Source organism: Dreissena polymorpha, chromosome 1 (assembly GCF_020536995.1).
Source record: "Dreissena polymorpha isolate Duluth1 chromosome 1, UMN_Dpol_1.0, whole genome shotgun sequence".
Lineage (NCBI taxonomy): Eukaryota > Metazoa > Mollusca > Bivalvia > Myida > Dreissenidae > Dreissena > Dreissena polymorpha.
Window position 1 is genome coordinate 146,801,215 of NC_068355.1, and position 17,379 is coordinate 146,818,593.

General features: G+C 35.8%; 1 protein-coding gene and 2 long non-coding RNA genes across 5 annotated transcripts in view; 1 reads left to right on the forward strand and 2 right to left on the reverse strand.

Annotated features, from left to right (window-relative positions):
- The window catches only part of LOC127854666 (14-3-3 protein epsilon-like), a 159,370-nt gene that overhangs the window by 138,667 nt on the left and 3,324 nt on the right, over positions 1-17,379 (reverse strand). The window contains exons 2-5 of one of the 3 annotated variants that reach the window (XR_008037092.1): positions 15,274-15,476; positions 14,142-14,245; positions 6,652-6,995; positions 2,828-3,681 (exon numbers count right to left, since the gene is read on the reverse strand). The exons of 1 other annotated variant lie outside the window; for it this stretch is intronic. The gene's annotated coding sequence lies outside the window, so the exon portion shown is untranslated. Of the gene's footprint in view, positions 1-2,340; positions 3,682-6,651; positions 6,996-14,141; positions 14,246-15,273; positions 15,477-17,379 lie in introns of all 3 variants that reach the window. One more of the 3 variants, XR_008037093.1, reaches the window with a different exon arrangement.
- The window catches only part of LOC127854803 (uncharacterized), a 142,107-nt gene that overhangs the window by 110,450 nt on the left and 14,278 nt on the right, over positions 1-17,379 (forward strand). The gene's annotated exons all lie outside the window — the stretch shown is intronic.
- On the reverse strand, positions 987-1,937 carry LOC127854824 (uncharacterized). Its single transcript, XR_008037117.1, has 2 exons — positions 1,355-1,937; positions 987-1,071 (listed from the first exon to the last, which is right to left on the reverse strand). It is a non-coding gene; the product is annotated as an uncharacterized LOC127854824 (long non-coding RNA).

Below are 17,379 nucleotides of genomic sequence, written 5' to 3' on the forward strand. Positions count from 1 at the left end.
CATGAGTAGTAACCAAGTCAATCGGTGAATCAGTTGATGAGTTATTGATCTGAAACTATTTCACACTAAGTGTGTAACAGTGAGCTTGACACCCTAATTTTCAATAGAGGTCATCTACTGTCTTCTATGCCAATGCCACATGGAAAGTATCAAGCCAAGCAGTGAATCAGTTGACGAGTTACTAATCAGAAACATTAAAACTCTTACTGTGCAACAGTGACCTGACCTAGTTACCCCAATTTCATTAGAAGTAATCTCCTGGACAAGGCCAATGCACATGTGAAGTATTAACCAATCTGTCAATTTGTTGACAAGTTATTGATCGAAAAATATTTTCACACTTCGTGTGATAGTGACCTTGACCTAGTGACCCCAATTTCAATAGGGGTTATTACTGTCCAAGGCCATTGCACATGTGAAGTATCAAGCCAATCGGTCAATTCGTCGAGTTATTGATTGGAAACGCTTTTCACACTTTGTGTTTTAGTTACCTTTACCTTTTAACCTAGTGACCAATTACAATAGGGGACATCTACTGTCCATGGAGAAGGGACATGTGATGGGAAGATCATCAAGCCAATTGGTAAATTTGTTGACGAGTTATGATCGGAAACGAACTGGTCTAACGATGGACAGACAGACCGACAGACATCAAGCAAAACAATATACCCTTTTTTCTTCGAAGAGGGGCATAATAGTATCTGAACATTTGTTTTAACAGCAACTTTGCGTATCATATACCATTATATTGAATATTGATATATTGCATAGTTTATACGCATTTTTTGTTTAAATATTTTCTTTAGAATACTGCAAGTGTTGTGATTTGTTAGTGTTCATTTTAGTGTTGTGTTGTTTGTTTTCCATTTCATTTTTATTTATTTTCCATTTCATTTTTTCAATTATCATTATGTCAACAAGGGCTGTTTGTAAAACATGCATGCCCCCATATGGGCTCTCAGTTGTAGTGACAGCCATTTTGTAAATATGTTTTTTGTCACTGTGACCTTGACCTTTGACCTAGTGACCTGAAAATCAATAGGGGTCATCTGCGAGTCATGATCAATGTACCTATCAAGTTTCATGATCCTAGGCATAAGCGTTCTTGAGTTATCATCCGGAAACCATTTTACTATTTCGGGTCACCGTGACATTGACCTTTGACCTAGTGACCTCAAAATCAATAGGGGTCATCTGCCAGTCATGATCAATGTACCAATCAAGTTTCGAGATCCTAGGCATAAGCGTTCTTGAGTTATCATCCGGAAACCATTTTACTATTTCGGGTCACCATGACCTTGACCTAGTGACCTAAAAATCAATAGGGGTCATCTGCTAGTCATGATCAATCTACCTATCAAGTTTCATGATCCTAGGCATAAGCGTTCTTGAATTATCATCCGGAAACCATTTTACTATTTCGGGTCACCGTGACCTTGACCTTTGACCTAGTGACCTGAAAATCAATATGGGTCATCTGCTAGTCATGATCAATCTACCTATCAAGTTTCATGATCCTAGGCATAAGCGTTCTTGAATTATCATCCGGAAACCATTTTACTATTTCGGGTCACAGTGACCTTGACCTTTGACCTAGTGACCTCAAAATCAATAGGGGTCATCTGAGAGTCATGATCAATGTACCTATGAAGTTTCATGATCCTAGGCCTAAGCGTTCTTGAGTTATCGCCTGACAACCACCTGGTGGACGGACCGACAGACGGACCGACCGACATGAGCAAAGCAATATACCCCCTCTTCTTCGAAGGGGGGCATAATAAATTTAAGTCGCTGACATGATGTTTAGGTCCTATGAATCCTAGTCCGGTCCTGCAAGTACCAATGTCCTGTGAACTTAAAAATACTTTTGGGACTGTCTGCTTGTGGACAATGCACAGCTCACATCTTACTATCTTGAATCTCAGAACACAAGTTTGGAGAAACAACAAGACTCTATGTTGTTAATCTTGTATTAATATATGAATACTATTAATATTGCCAATGTAAATCTACACAATACAGGTACTGAGATTCTGTCTTAAATAGTAATTATATTTGATGTGACCACAAGCCACACTGCAGAAAATTCCAATATTAGAATGTATAAAATATACAGCCCAGTATTTCAGTGCATTTAGGTTTATTGAACGCCTCTTTGTTTCAGCAATTGTTCAACAATAGACTTTGAAGAAAAACCTAACATCATTATTTCAAAACTATTAAAACGATTCATTTTTACCAAGAAGAAAGCCCTGGATGATAGCCTTTAAACACAAAACCTGAGTTGGTGATACATTTAGTCATAATCTGACCCAGTGACTTTGTTTTTGTAAACATTACCTTGAGTCAAACTCTGCCAAGCAGTTATTTTTTAATTTGAAATGAGACCCAGGCTCTTTTCGATTGGGAAAAAATGCACCATTTTCACCGTCGGGAAATTGTGTTGTTTTTTTTAGCTTGAGAACACTACAAATTAGTGCCTTACAAATTATAAATCGCATTTTACATTTCAAATCACTGAGATGGTTTTACATCATATTTGACAAGGTATAGTCATAAAAAGCTTTTGAACAAGTTAGCCAAATTGGATGTCTCCCTTGCTAGTGAAACATGTTGTTTATTTCAATATTTGACCTAGTGGCATGATTCTGCATGCACAGACCCAGATTTGAAACTTGGGTCTATAAATAGTTAAGATGATCACTCTGAGCAAGAGCCCGTTTTTCCGTCCAGCACTTTTAGTTACATCCCAAACAAGAGCTGTCACCATAGGATGACTTATGCCCCCTATAAACGCTTGATAGAAGTTATGAGCTTTTTTATAAACCTAAACGCAGATTTCGAAACCTAAATGCGGACCCTAAGTTCAAGGTCAAAGGGGTAAAATTGTGTGTGCATATGGAAAGGCCTTGTCCATATACACATGCATACCAAATATGAAGGTTATATCTCAAGGGACATAGAAGTTATGAGCATTTTTCGAAACCTAAACGCAAAGTGTGACGGAAAGATGGACAGACAGACAGATGGACAGTCCGATCACTATATGCCCCCTTTTCTTCGAAAGGGGGCATAAAAAGTGGCCTATAGTGCTATAACAGGCAAAACGTGGACAACACATGACCCTAGACAAATGGTGACCAAAAAAGTTTAGTATGTGCACTTCCTGCTTAAATATGCTAAAAATACGTCCCCAAAAATATTAAATGTTAGTAATATTATCAGCTGTTTCCTTTTACTAAATATAACCATGTTTATTTAAGTGTCTGCCAGTTTTACATGAATGCAATTACAAATACAATACTTAACAAATAAATACATTGTTCCACAATACAAGACTGGCACATATTTAATACTATTAATTAGATCACTGCTAACAAGAATAATGACGTTTCTGCTAACTTTGTGATTCTTGTTATACAAACCTTAACCCTTCAAATGTGGAACAAACTAAGAATGAAAACACAAGTTACATGCCCAAGGACCAAACACTTTGGTATTTGGAATGTTAGCTTAACTGCCACTAGTTGTTTGAAAATTAAAAATATTATTTGTATATGCAACAACACTGCCAGAATCTGTGTTCACTAGTCACTGACACTGCACAGCAACACTACATCCTTTATGACTGATCTTCTGCTTCTATGTCTTCCACTTGTTCTTTAGGTTGTTCTGCATCACCTGCAAAATAATTACAGCAAATCTCTTAACTGTTTATAAAGATACCAGTTCTTATGTCTAAAGAAAATTATAACACAATTTGAACATCAGAATACACTAGCATTCATTGATTTGTTGTGATTTAATAGTAAATGATTGACGATGCCCATTAAGACATTTTGATATTCTGTACAATAAATCAAAATACTACAATTATGTGTGAACTGTTTTTTAATATTAAAAAAAAAACACCTGAAAATGGTTTTCATGGTGTAATATACTCGCTCATGTTAAGGGTACCGTTTCTTCCAACAAATTTCCCCTAAAGGCTATATTTAGTGGAACCTTATAGCAAACAGCTGCATTATGATAACAGTTTTCGTTAAATTCATCGAAAGACAGCAAGCAACAAGAATTTCCAGTAAATAACCTTGATTTGAACCAGCATTAAATCAAATGACTCACACCCTCTGCATCTCCTAATTACGTCAAAATTGCAGCCCTATTTGATGAAAACCCTTCAATGGGTAAAGAAATGAAGAGAACAATTAATTATCACCTTAAACTTGAGAAGACTTGGCTGAATTATGCCTTCTGAGCATATCCTCAATAATCTTGATATTGTAGCATAATTTTATGAAAATCATTTAGTAAGTTATGGAGATAATGACAGGACAAGAATATCGGGCTTAAAACTTTTTACCTTTAAGTACATTTAAGCTCTGAAGTAATTTAGTTATTAAATTACCAGCCTTGGACCTTGAACCTTCAGGCTTTAAGCCTAGCTCAAGCCTTCTGCACATCGTCTATATGACCTTAACATTTGCGGCAAAGTTCATGACAATTTGTTTACGGGTAAAGGAGTGATCAGTGTTATGGACAGACTAAGGGCATTCCTATAAACACCCTATTGTGATGAGGCTGGGGATGGACTGACTAAGGGCATTCCTATAAACACCCTATTGTGATGAGGCTAGGGATGGACAGACTAAGGGCATTCCTATAAACACCCTATTGTGATGAGGCTGGGGATGGACAGACTAAGGGCATTCCTATAAACACCCTATTGTGATGAGGCTGGGGATTAAAATATCTAGAAACCATATTAAAGACTGACTAAAATGCTGCCCACGAGTGCACAAGTTTAGGTTGAAGAATATAACCAACCACCTGATGAACATGCGTAATATTCATTATATTGTAGGAATATTTTAATTAGAAACAAACATTGCGTTGCACTCTGTGAAAGACAAATTCTTATATAGCTAAAGATGGACTGGTGTGTGTTTCTTTGCAATGCAGCAAGTTCTTTTTAGTAATTTTGCCATAAACCAATTAATAACAATACATGCAGTGCTTTCCACAGGCAATTATACGGTCCCTCAGCGGGGCGCTTGAATTTCGAAATCAGAGTCCAGGCCTTTTTCTGCCTATCTCACGGGTCCGATAGGGGGACCCATTCCCAATGCCAAATATGTGTGTTTTTCCCAATTAAAAAAAAAAATATCCCAATTTCCGACCGAAATAATCAAAGCAGAAAAATGCGTTTCCCGGTAGGTACTGTGTTTTAAATAATCGGCGCCGTGTTTTAGCACACCAATGGGAATTCCGCGTAGAACGTCATCGTATAGTGTTCCATAATGCAATTTTGCGATCTTTACACTTCAGACAAAAAGGTGCCGCTTGTGTCTATGCATTTCTGAAGGCACATTTACGGTCATTTTCGGTCAGCCTTTAAATTCTGAAGTGCTGGATTATTCAGAATTATCAGGTTATATACAACAAGTGATAACCATGTGTACTCATTAATTATTGTAAATTGGTTGAGAATCGATATAGATGATCTGGGGTAAAAAAATGTGGACTAGTTTCACTTTCAACGTTACTGCGGATCGAAAGAATAAATTTGGGTAAAACAATACGGAAATCAGACCCAGTGTAAAAAAATGTCGCATAATTCGAAGTACTATAAAAGTAAAATACCATAAATTGACTCGAAAGGCACACAAAAACTGAATGTTTTGTGGGGAAAATTTACCTCCAGTCAGTCTACGGTTAACCCAGAATCTTATTCTTCTTGAATGCTCTGAGCTTTTATGGGTACATACGTACAGAAGGGGTTTCTGTGCAAGCAAGTGATGAACATTTGCCACTGCCAGATTCAGAGTCACTACCCTTTGTAGCTTCTTAACATTTCAATACTGTACATTTATGATGTTCAGCTTTACTTTTGTTTCAAAAATGGTTGCATTCAGATATTTGGCAACTTGAGTTTTGAATAAAAATATGTTGAATGCGGGTCCTTTGACTATGAATATTCATAAAAAATCCTTAATGACAGATCTAGCTATGTATTTGATGTAAACTTCAAGCATAACAAAGTCTGTTGTTGTTTTTTATAATACACATACTTATGTTAGCTGTTTTTCTTTGAGTTATAACGCACAACAGAACATCAATTGACACGTTAAATTATTTTTAAAAATCAACTTTGGGAGGGAAAACCCCTCCTGAACCACCCCTATCAGCCCCGGGGCGCCTGACAAAAATCCTGTGGAAAGCGCTGACATGTATGTGTGAAATTGTTTGATTGTAAGTTTGCTGTCAAGATGTCTTTCTATTTTAAGACTGTGTGGCAATCTTAAGCAATTTAGAACCAGGTGTATGTTTGGTGGAGGGCCTACGAAGGAATATTTTGTTCACAATATTTTCATATAGGCCAAGATTTCAAAAAACATTACAGGAACAAAAATTATTTGTTTCTTTGGGGAAAGGGCAAGGCTTTCCATTTTTAAGAGCAAAAAATTCCAAAATTTAACTGCAAAAGAGGAAGAAATTTCAAAGGAAACGAAGCTCTGAATATTAAATTTGTGAACGACTTATTAGATTTTCGCTTATCAATACGCAGTTTTCCATAAGAATGAACTACTTAAAAGGGTAAGCAAAGTTGTTGCTTTTTCAGTCACTGGTAAATACAAAATATGTTCTTACCATCTTGTGCCATGTCAGATGTCCAGAGTGTCAGGTTGTCCCTCAAGAGCTGCATGATAAGTGTTGAATCCTTGTAATTGTCTTCATTTAGGTTGTCTAACTCTGCAATGGCATCATCAAATGCAGATTTTGCGAGTCTACATGCCCTGTCAGGTGAGTTTAGGATCTCATAGTAGAAAACAGAGAAGTTGAGGGCCAGACCCAATCTGATGGGATGGGTGGGTGCAAGGTCGCTCATAGCAACGTCACTGGCAGCTTTGTATGCAACCAGGGCATTTTCTGCAAACTTCTTTCGTTCATCTCCAATATAAAACTCGGCCAAGTATCTGTAGTAATCGCCCTTCCTGAATCAAACAGAGAAACAGGTTAAAACTTAAATGCTGGGAGTTTATCTTAAATTGAATAAATTAAGTTAATTTAAACAAACTATTAAATGTATTTCATTAACTTATCCGATCTGAATATTAAAATCATTCAATAAATTGTAACTGTCTTCACGCTTACCCACTAGTCCAAAGCATGGGGAAGTTAAAATAAAACCCAGGCAAGTATTTATTTAAATTTGTTTACTACATGTAGGGCATGAAGTATCTTTTAAATATCACTGAATAGCAAGATAATTTAGACAAGCTCTCATGTCAAATGAGTACATGAAGGCTGTTGTTAATTGCTGTACAAGCAGTCTGCAAAACTCACTTTTTTGTCTTCATTGCCAAACTGTCATAGCCAGAGGAAACTTTTCATAGCCAGAAAAAAAATGAATTAATTTACAATGACATTATCATGAAAGGACGAACACAGTCGTTATATAAAGATTGCATTTGGTGGGTAACGGCAAGATTGTAAACAAATCAGTATTCCAGGTTTCAAACTTTTATTCTGTAATAGCTTTCAGTTTCAGTTTATATATTATTGGCTTTAGCAGTACAATAAAAGTGTAATTCTCGGCAGCAAGTAGTTACCAGTAAAAATACAAAACGGGTGCTCAGGGGTATCGATCTTAATAATATGAATGAAAAACACCAGGGCTCATGAGTTCAAGTGTTTTGATTTAACTGATCACTATATTTTGAAAAATATTTTTTATTTGTATGCAGTTACTTACATAATACACTAAGTGGGATATAAAATTAAGTCGTCGATGTATGGATACATTGGCAATATACACGGGTGAGTTATTTTATGCGAGTATGGTTATGAATTCAAAATAAATTGCACATTGGGCCATCCTTAAAAAATTGTTTGTTTGGCATAACGCGACCCAGGTAAATATGGGTGGGTCGGTAGGTAGGGATTTTATTTTTTTGTAGTTTTTTTTTCTGACATTGAACTCGGACATATACCAAACTGAAAGATAATTATCAAATAAAGCTCCAAGTCTTCTGCCTCATGAAAGGAAATTGGTAAAGATTTTTCTGTACCGTCCGTATCACCGCACATGTATTCGTAAGTCTACTTTTTCTATAAAGAGCTTCTTTTTATTTACTTATTTTTTATACGACTTTTGCCATCGGCCGTTATATTGTAGGCAGACGACAATATCAACTGTGTATTCCATTATCTGCGCATGAATGACCCAATATTACTCGATAGCGAACTCAATGTTGATTGGCCCGCTCCAATATGCGCTTCAAATTGTTCATGGAAACAAAGAGAAAAATAGTTTTAGAAAAACACTCCGGATAAAAAAGGCAGATATTTTCAATGAAATTTAACGAGATTTAAGCATATTCGCAAATTATAGTTTTCTAGAGCCAAATTCGCTATACTTTCGCAAATGGCGAACGACAGAGCGAGCCCTGTAGTAGTGAGCATTTATACTAATAATAACACGTTTGCAATGCTCGCGCTGTCGTTCGCCATTTGAGTCATTTGCAAAACTATTGAAAATTTGGCTCAAGAAAAATCTAAAATGCTAAAATCTAGTAAAATTTTGTTGAAAACATCTGCCCTTTTAAATCCGGACTGGTTTTCTATATTTGTCTCTTTGTTTCAATGAAAGTGTTTGCAATTCGACAGTTAACGAAACGCGGTCTGTACCCGATTAGACATTGCTTGACCTTATTGTTAATGAAGTGCACATGGTAGCTGGCCAATCAGCATTGAGCTCGCTTACACATGACACGACGTTGTCGAATGAAACGTGAGAACGGGTGGAGCTATCGGATAATATTGGGTCATTCATGCGCAGATGTTGTATAATTTGAATACACATTTAATATTGCTGTCTGCCTCCAAAATAGCTACCAGTCGGAAAGTCGTATAAAGAGATAAGCAAATGAAACAAAAACGTGACAATACCTGTCAATTAATATTTCTAAGCTGACCACTTTTTATCTTTCTACGGAATATTTACCAATCTGAATTAAAGAGTGATAATTAATTAATTAGTTATATGGCGATAATATTTCACATCTCGCCAATTGTCAAATAGAATTGAACGGTGATAATAATTAATTTGTTTTTAATACTCCCAAACTATCCTTATTGACAGCAGCGTAATTTAATTAAAGGGATACTAGAAAAACAAGAGCGGTTTAATTGTATTTAAAGTCTAATTAATTGCATATGCATATGTCAAATAAATAGGCTACTCAAATAAATACCGGTACGCGTTTTGTGCATTGCTATTCTAGATATCCTTGAAAGAGCATTCAATTAAATGACGCAAATAACCGGAGAGGATAAAAAGCGGAAAGGACAAATTTAGCGGAAAGAAGTTTCGGCGAGCAAAAAAAAATTTTTTGGGAAAGTAACAAAAAAATCAGTCGGGCCGATTTTAGTGGGATCGGTCGGGTTATGCCAAACAAAAGAATTTTTAAGGATGGCCTTGACTGGGGAAGAATTTTTTAAGTGTTTGAAACACGAAACAAGTTAACAGTATAACACCCTAGAGTAAATCGTATGCATATTTACTTTTATGTACATGTATATACACTGCGCGCGTTCTCATTGGTTACTTTTGATGTTAATGTACTGCTTAACTCCCCCTGCAAGGCGGTGTACTAAAGCGCTTCCAGAACAGAAAACTATCAAAACTGTCGGCAAAATGACACTCGCTTTCATCTTTTTATCTAAGCCTTAATTGTTTAGAGTGAATGCCCATGTATGCTAGTTGACCGGATAAGCTTTTACATCCGTCGATCATGATAATAAACAGATATTTTAAAAGCATCATCGGCGGCTTTATGACGTGTAAATATTGAAGTGCTTCACTGTTACGGTTATTTAAAAATTAAAGCTATTAATAACACACATTCAACCGTTTTACTTAATTTAAAAACAAAAATTCGCACTATTACACTGTAACTCCAATATAAAGCGCTCCGTTATAACGCTGAATCCAATATAACGCGGAGGGGTGCTTGGATCCCATTTTTTCTCCAACCTTCCATTTGATTTCTGATTCAAATCCGTATTATGCAACTTCATGTATTTTCAGACAATTCAAAGATGGCGGCAATCACAGTCATGTTGATTGCTTTATTCAACCGTTCGTTGAACCGATTATAATCGCCTCGAGGTTAAACAACATCGACAGCTAATTCAGTGCCTTCCCCAGTATTTTTTTCAGGCGCCCCGGGGCCGATCGGCTATGGGTTCCGGAGGGGTGTCCCCTCCATACGTTGATTTTTTTTTAAATTTTACGTGTCAATTCACGTTCTGTGGTGCGTTATAACTCAAAGAAAAACAGCGTCAAAAGACGTCATTTGGTGCGCTATGACTCTTCAAAAAATTCCCCCAGTCATTTAAAAATATATTTTTTTATTATTGTTTAATTGTTTTAAAACTTTTCCGCACAGATAGTAAAATCCCGACTCGAACGATTCACCAATACATCCGTTTCAACCCGACTCTATTACTGTATACTTACTATTTTTCAAGTTTCTATTTATTATCCGATAATCCCGTTTATTCCGTTTTTATCAATCTCTTTCTGGTAAATATTTACGATAAAAGCTTTCAGTTATTTCTTTAACACAAACCTTGCCATTTTTTAAGTGACTATTTATAGATTTGATGAAATATTGCGTCTGAATATGCGTCAATTCCCTGACCTGTTGTGTGCTTGTTAAAACGCTCAATACACGCCATTTGTATGCAATAGACGCGACGTTGTACATGCTGCATAATTTTCGCGCTCTTTTTAAATGAGAAAAAGATTCGACACAAAATAAAATTTGCACTGCTAATTTGAAGCAAAAATATTTAATGTTGCGGTAACATTTACATTCCGAAGTGTGTTTCGGATTAAAAACGCGTTAACATCGACTTACGGGAATGGGTTTCGGATTACAAATTTAATTATTCCCATTTGAGATTTCAACAAATATTAACCGTTGCGTTATAAATTCAATTTGTTTAAACACTTTACGAGTCGAATAAATGTTTTGACGGAATTATGCATGAAATTCACGTTGTCCACGAGGATCACGGCCGGTTGCCATCATCAGTCTTCTAACTATCGATTATCGAACGAAACATTTACAAGTGTGCGTAATTTATTCAACGAAAATTTGTTAAAGCGCATTACGTGTCGAATAAATGTCAGAAAAACGAGGTTAATCAGTTCTCAGGGTTTTTTTTTAGAGAAAGGGGAAGACGCTGGACGCTGGGTGAAAGGGGAAAAAAGAGTGCGAAAGAGACATATTAGGGGAAAAAATAAAAACTGTTCATTTCAATGTCTATAACTCATCAAAAGAGGCTTGTCTCTGTCCTTTTTTGTTCTTAAACACATTTAACACGTATTAAAGTCAAAGTCCTTAATAAAGTTGCAGGTGTAGATCTAATAATGGGAAATGTTTTCAGCTATATTTCTGTACTGGGGCCGGGGGACGATGTCAATTTTGTGATTTCAATTTCATGACGAATGGCTTGACGATCTTGATCTGCTACAGTATTGGAAGGGAAAGGATCGGCAGCTGCCGATTGTCTACTTTCACTTTCACAATGTTCGATGTTGATTACCTCAGAATCCTGCTGGGTTATAACGGTTTTCGATGATTCTTTCTTAAAAAATGCCTCGATGCGTTCAGTATCTTCCGAGTCCGAATGTTTTTTTTGTTTGTGTAAGAGTGCCAATTGTGAGACATTTTTTTCTGTTTTCACGTTTATATCTTGGCTTGCATATAGCCCGGATGAAAATTCGACTGGTTTCCGGTAATTAATTGACGAAAAACACGCTTTTCGCGCAAGACCGGTATCCAGTAAAATAGTCACATGATTATTACGATTAGTTGCCCAGTTTACATGACGTAATTTAAGAGCTATATTTAGAATAACTTGGATTCCCAGATTTTTTGTGTTCGTCTGGAGAGAGAGAGAGCGAGGTCGTTGTACTTGGTGCAATTTGGATAATTGTCGAATGCCCAAAGGAAAAATAAACATTTCTTTGAGAGAAAATATTATATTTTGGTGAAAAATGATATTTTTGGTGGGGAAATTGTATTTTGAGGGGAAAAATTCTGGTAGGGGAAGACGCCGAATATCGGCGTCACTTTCTTAGTAAAAAAAAACCCTGGTTCTATAAATGGACATGTTGAAATATACATGTACTGGAATTAAATAAATTGTTATCACATAATTGTAACCGGGAGTCATTTGCACAACTTACTCGCTATAATAATTAATTGTTTACCACTTGCAATTAATTTCTCGTATTAATTATGAGTCATAGGTAACACTTGTTTACAGTAAAAAGGTGTGATGATGATGCCCGAAACCGTCTTTAATGTTCTGTACTGTACTAATTACCGGTTTATATTACTCAAATGGTACAACTTCTTACTAATCAAGCTGCGATAAACTCTTACTTCATGCCCGACGTCAATCAAAAATAATGGTTGATAGTTAACCCCGCCCTCATAAGCATTCGCGTAACCGATTGGACGATGAACTTCACAGTTTGACGACTGGAAAGTTACCAGATACATCCTTGTCAGCATTTAAATGACCGTGTAATGTGGCTAGAATAATCGATACGCGCGTCATGCTGTTCTCTTATCAGTGGATTATCCATTACCCCATGTGGTGTTTATGGCGATTACTTGTGAAAGTAGGTACCGAGTGCTCTTTTAAAACAGGGAATATTGATACACTGATAGGGAAACCTTGATTTTTTGGACAATCTCCACTTTATTTTACTGAAGAATACACTGATCGGAAAATTTCAAGCGCCCCGGGGACTCTGATTTCGAAATTCAAGCGCCCCGGCAAGGGGCGCTTAAATGGCCTGGGGAAGACCCTGCTAATTGGTGTTAATCTGTTGTGTAATGTCAATAAAGGTGTGAAAAACTCGCGTGTCAGTGTTTATTACATGTATTCCTCATCAGAGCGGTTCAGTGCAATAATTTCCATAAGTTAAGTGCAAGCGGGATAGTTATACAATTCAAGTAATTCAAAACGATTGAAACATTCTTACTTTGATATGGTTGCAGTTTGACTATATTAAATGAGCGGCTGTGAAATATACTGCCTACTGTATAAAACAACTTTTTCTGTCATTTCATTATCATTCTAGTATTATGTCATTTAATCTTTCAGTTCGTGTATAAGAAATTAAATAATGCAGACGATTTATTTACATGCGAACGCAGTGTACCGGCAATTGTTAACAGAGTTTCACTTTCATTTTCGCGCGGTATCAGAAAGTCCCCGGGAAACACGTTTTTTGCATGCGTATGACGCAATAAAACAATTTTTTGTACATGAGTTGTATTGCATTCAATCTAAATTTAAAGTCGCTCGTCCAAAAAAGCTCTGCCCCATAATGCAATGCATTTCTGAAAATGACATATATGCGTACGGTTGTGTTTACGAATTTCTTAAACATATATCGTCATTAATGTTCAAGATTATTATTTTTTAAGTGATGTTGCAATTTTATTGGATTATCGGATAAATGTGCACATAAGAAAAGCGGTATGTATACTGTTATCGATACGATTCGGTTTATATGCATGTATTTGCGTCAACACAGCATGGCAATATACATGACCTATATTATAGGCTATTCTATACCTGTTTTTTTTATAGCGCCCTGCAGTAAATGAGCTCAAAACCTATAACGCGGATCCGTTATAACGCTGTTTCGCGGCTTGGACCCCATTGACCGCGCTATATTGGAGTTACAGTGTATTTCATTTATCGGCGTAGAATTCACGTTCAGTTTACCAAAAGTATTACAACATTTTTAATACGCGAGCCAGACTTCAAACTCCCTTTAACAGCTAAAGGAGATCACCAATGATAGAAAACTAAGGGAAGTAACCAAGCGGTGTCACTGTAATAATTTACACCTGAAATGGGTAAATTGATTATTTATTTGTTTATTTTCTCTGATTTTTTTTTCATCGCAATTCAGGCGATCTATATTCAATTTTTCTATCGCCAGAGCCGAGAATTCACCGCATTGGCGATCAGGCAATAGGGGAATTTTGCAGACTGGTACAAGAATAAAGACAGCATAGAGACAAGTTGTCCATACTCACATTTTACAGAAGAACACTTTAGACTCTCCAGTGGAAGAACCAATAAGGTGCTTGTCAAGCAAATCAAGGACATCGTGGCATGTATCATTCAATTCCTTTTCAATCTGAAATCATTTAAATTATTTCATTATAGGTTTTTTAGTCCTTAGGTCTTAACATAATAATTTCAATTTTGATCAACTATCATAACAGACATGTAAATGTTCATCTTCTATCATAACATAAAATTAGACATTTCAAAGCTCATCAACTTTCACAACATAAAGTGAAATGGTATTATACTTTACTAACATTGGATCTAAATTTAGAAAGAACAAGAGATGTGTTTGTCAGAAACACAATGCCCCCTTCTGGGCCGCTTTGATTTTTTTTTAACCTTTGACTTTGAAGGATGGCATTGACCTTTCACCAATCAAAATGTGCAGCTCCATGAGATACACATGCATGCCAGGCCTTTTTTTCCTGACTTTGTGAAGCGGCCCTGGCACCCTCACTTTGTGAAAAAATGAGTCGTGAACTTTAAAAAATTGTGAAAAAATGAGTCGTGAACTTTTCAAAATTGTGAAAAATTGAGTCGCTAACTATTCAAAATTGTGAAAAATTGAGTCGCGAACTTCTTAAAATTGTGAAAAACCGAGCCGTGAAATTGTTGAAATTGTGAAAAACGGCCAATTTTGTAAAAATTCACGGCCCTGTAAGGTTTGTGAATTGTCCCTATCAAAATTGTGAAATGTCCTTCCAGGGCCACTCGCAAAGAAGGAAAAAAAGCCCTGCATGCCAAATATCAAGTTGCTATATTCAATATTGCAAAAGTTATGGTCAATGTTAAAGTTTTTGGACGGACGAACGGACAGACAGACAGGTCAAATGCTGTATGCCACCCTACCTGGGGCATGAAAATCAAACCAAGGGTAGCAAAATGGATGCTTGTATATGAAGTAAACTGGTCATTTCAATTCAAAATACCAGACTAAAACAGTTTAATTTAATCTCTGTGTACAGTGTACAGATTAATTAAATAGCATGTTTAATTGTGTACAGTGAGACAATGCCAGCCAGTGTGCAATAACTCATGTCATAAAAAATTTAAATATACAGTCAACTAACATAAATGTGAGCAAATGGTTCATACCTGACGTCTGTACTTCACGATCATGTCCAGCTCATTGCTTGCAGCACCCTTCTCCTGCACTCTCTGTTCAGAGGCACTCAATATCCGCCAAGACGCCCTACGAGCTCCTATCACGTTCTTGTATGCCACTGACAACAGGTTTCTCTCTTCCACTGACAAATCATTACCCATCTGAGCAACTTTTGTCATAGCCTTCACCATGTCTAGAAAGGGATATATTACAAGATAAAATTCAAATGTCAGTACAACATTTAGTAACTCAAATCGAAACAAATCCATTCTTCACTTTATTTATATTAACATTACATCAAAAGTTATGTTCCAATATTTTTTATATTTCTAGGTATATAATACACATTAGAACTTCAATAATTAAGTTTTAATTATGTCTTGAAATTTATTTATATTCCAATAACAGAGTAAGTGGTAGTAAAATATGTTCTATTACACCAGACTTTGGTTAAGTGATTGATGTATATATGTAAGTCACTGTACTTACCAAATCTCATCCAGAAAGATTTGTGGAGACGCATGTCACAAGATCAAATCACCCGAAACTTCTGTACATTTTCAAATTTTTAAAAAAATACTTGTTTTATTAAACATGAAAGGATGATGCAAGTTATCAATTTTACTACTTTTCCTATTAAGAAATACATTTTGACATTATCATCACAATGTGACAAGTAATGATGAGCGTACCACAAATCTTCCCAAGATGATCTTTAGTACTACAAAATCAAAGTGCAACATGGTTAGAAAAGTGAAATAAAAATTGCATCATCCTTTCAAAACAAAAAAATCAATGCTTAATTGAAATAAGAAGCCAGTTTATGATGTACACACCTTTGCGTGTAAATGAATATTTAAGACAATTTTAAAGAATACATGCTAATTCAGTGAAACAATACCCCCCCGCCAAAATTTATTTTGTTTATGGATGGGTACAAATCCCTTTATATACATTATAATCCTTAAAGGAAACAATTAAGTGTAGGTTCATTGATTTAATGCATTTCAATTCTCATCATAGATATCAATACAACCATGAAATTTAATGATGAAATCGTGTATCTGAGATATAGCCCTGAAAATTTACCACACACAAAGACAACAAAGGTTAACAACTCAGTACTCTTGTTTAAGAAAGTTCAGGGTTAAGCTTCCATTGCATTGCTTTTTTCCTCATTGATATCAATACACTTTTTAGTTTTATTTTAAAATCTTGCATGGTTATCTGAGATATACATGTAGCCCAGAAAATGTAAAGCATATAAAAACAAGAGATGTGTTTGACAGAAACACAATGTCCCTTACTGCACTACTTTGATTTATTTGTTTTTGATTATATCCCTATAAAAAATATTACTTCCCTTGTAAAAATGATCTGTACCTGTCAAATGATAAATAGAAATTATCTCCCTTTAAAGCTTGTTCCTTCCCTTGGATTTGGTGTTTTTTTACCTTGAAGGATGACCTTGACCTTTCACCACTTAAAATGATCAGCTCCATGAGATACACATGCATGCCAAATATCAAGTAGCTATCTTCAATATTGCAAAAGTTATGGCCAATGTTTAAGTTTTCGGACGGATGGACAGACAGTTCAAATGCTATATGCCACCCTACCGGGGGCATAAAAACAAAGGGGAGCCGCAATAACTCAAATTTATGAAAGTGTAGTGTTATGGCTATCCTCATTTATATCTATACACCTGTCAGGGTTTTTTTTGGCCCGATTTTATAGCCGAAATTCGGCTATGTTCCCAATCCCCAAAAGTATACTTTTTTCCCAAAATGTGGCAAAAAATTCCCAATTTCCCAAAAAAAATTTTTTTTTAAGTGTCTAATGCGTATTTAACTCAATTTTAATTCAATTACATCTAACCAAGTATTATATGATTTTGTTCTTTTAATTTGAATGATTATCAAGAGTAATATGAAATTTAGTATTTCCTAATCAGTGGACTTTTCGTGTGGAAAAAAAAAGGCTAATTAATTCATTTTGCCAATTTCATGAAAATGCCGATAAAATTCCCAATTCCAAAGCCATGGGCTATCTTCCCAAAAAGTGGGAAAAAACCCTGCCTGTGACCCATGAATTTT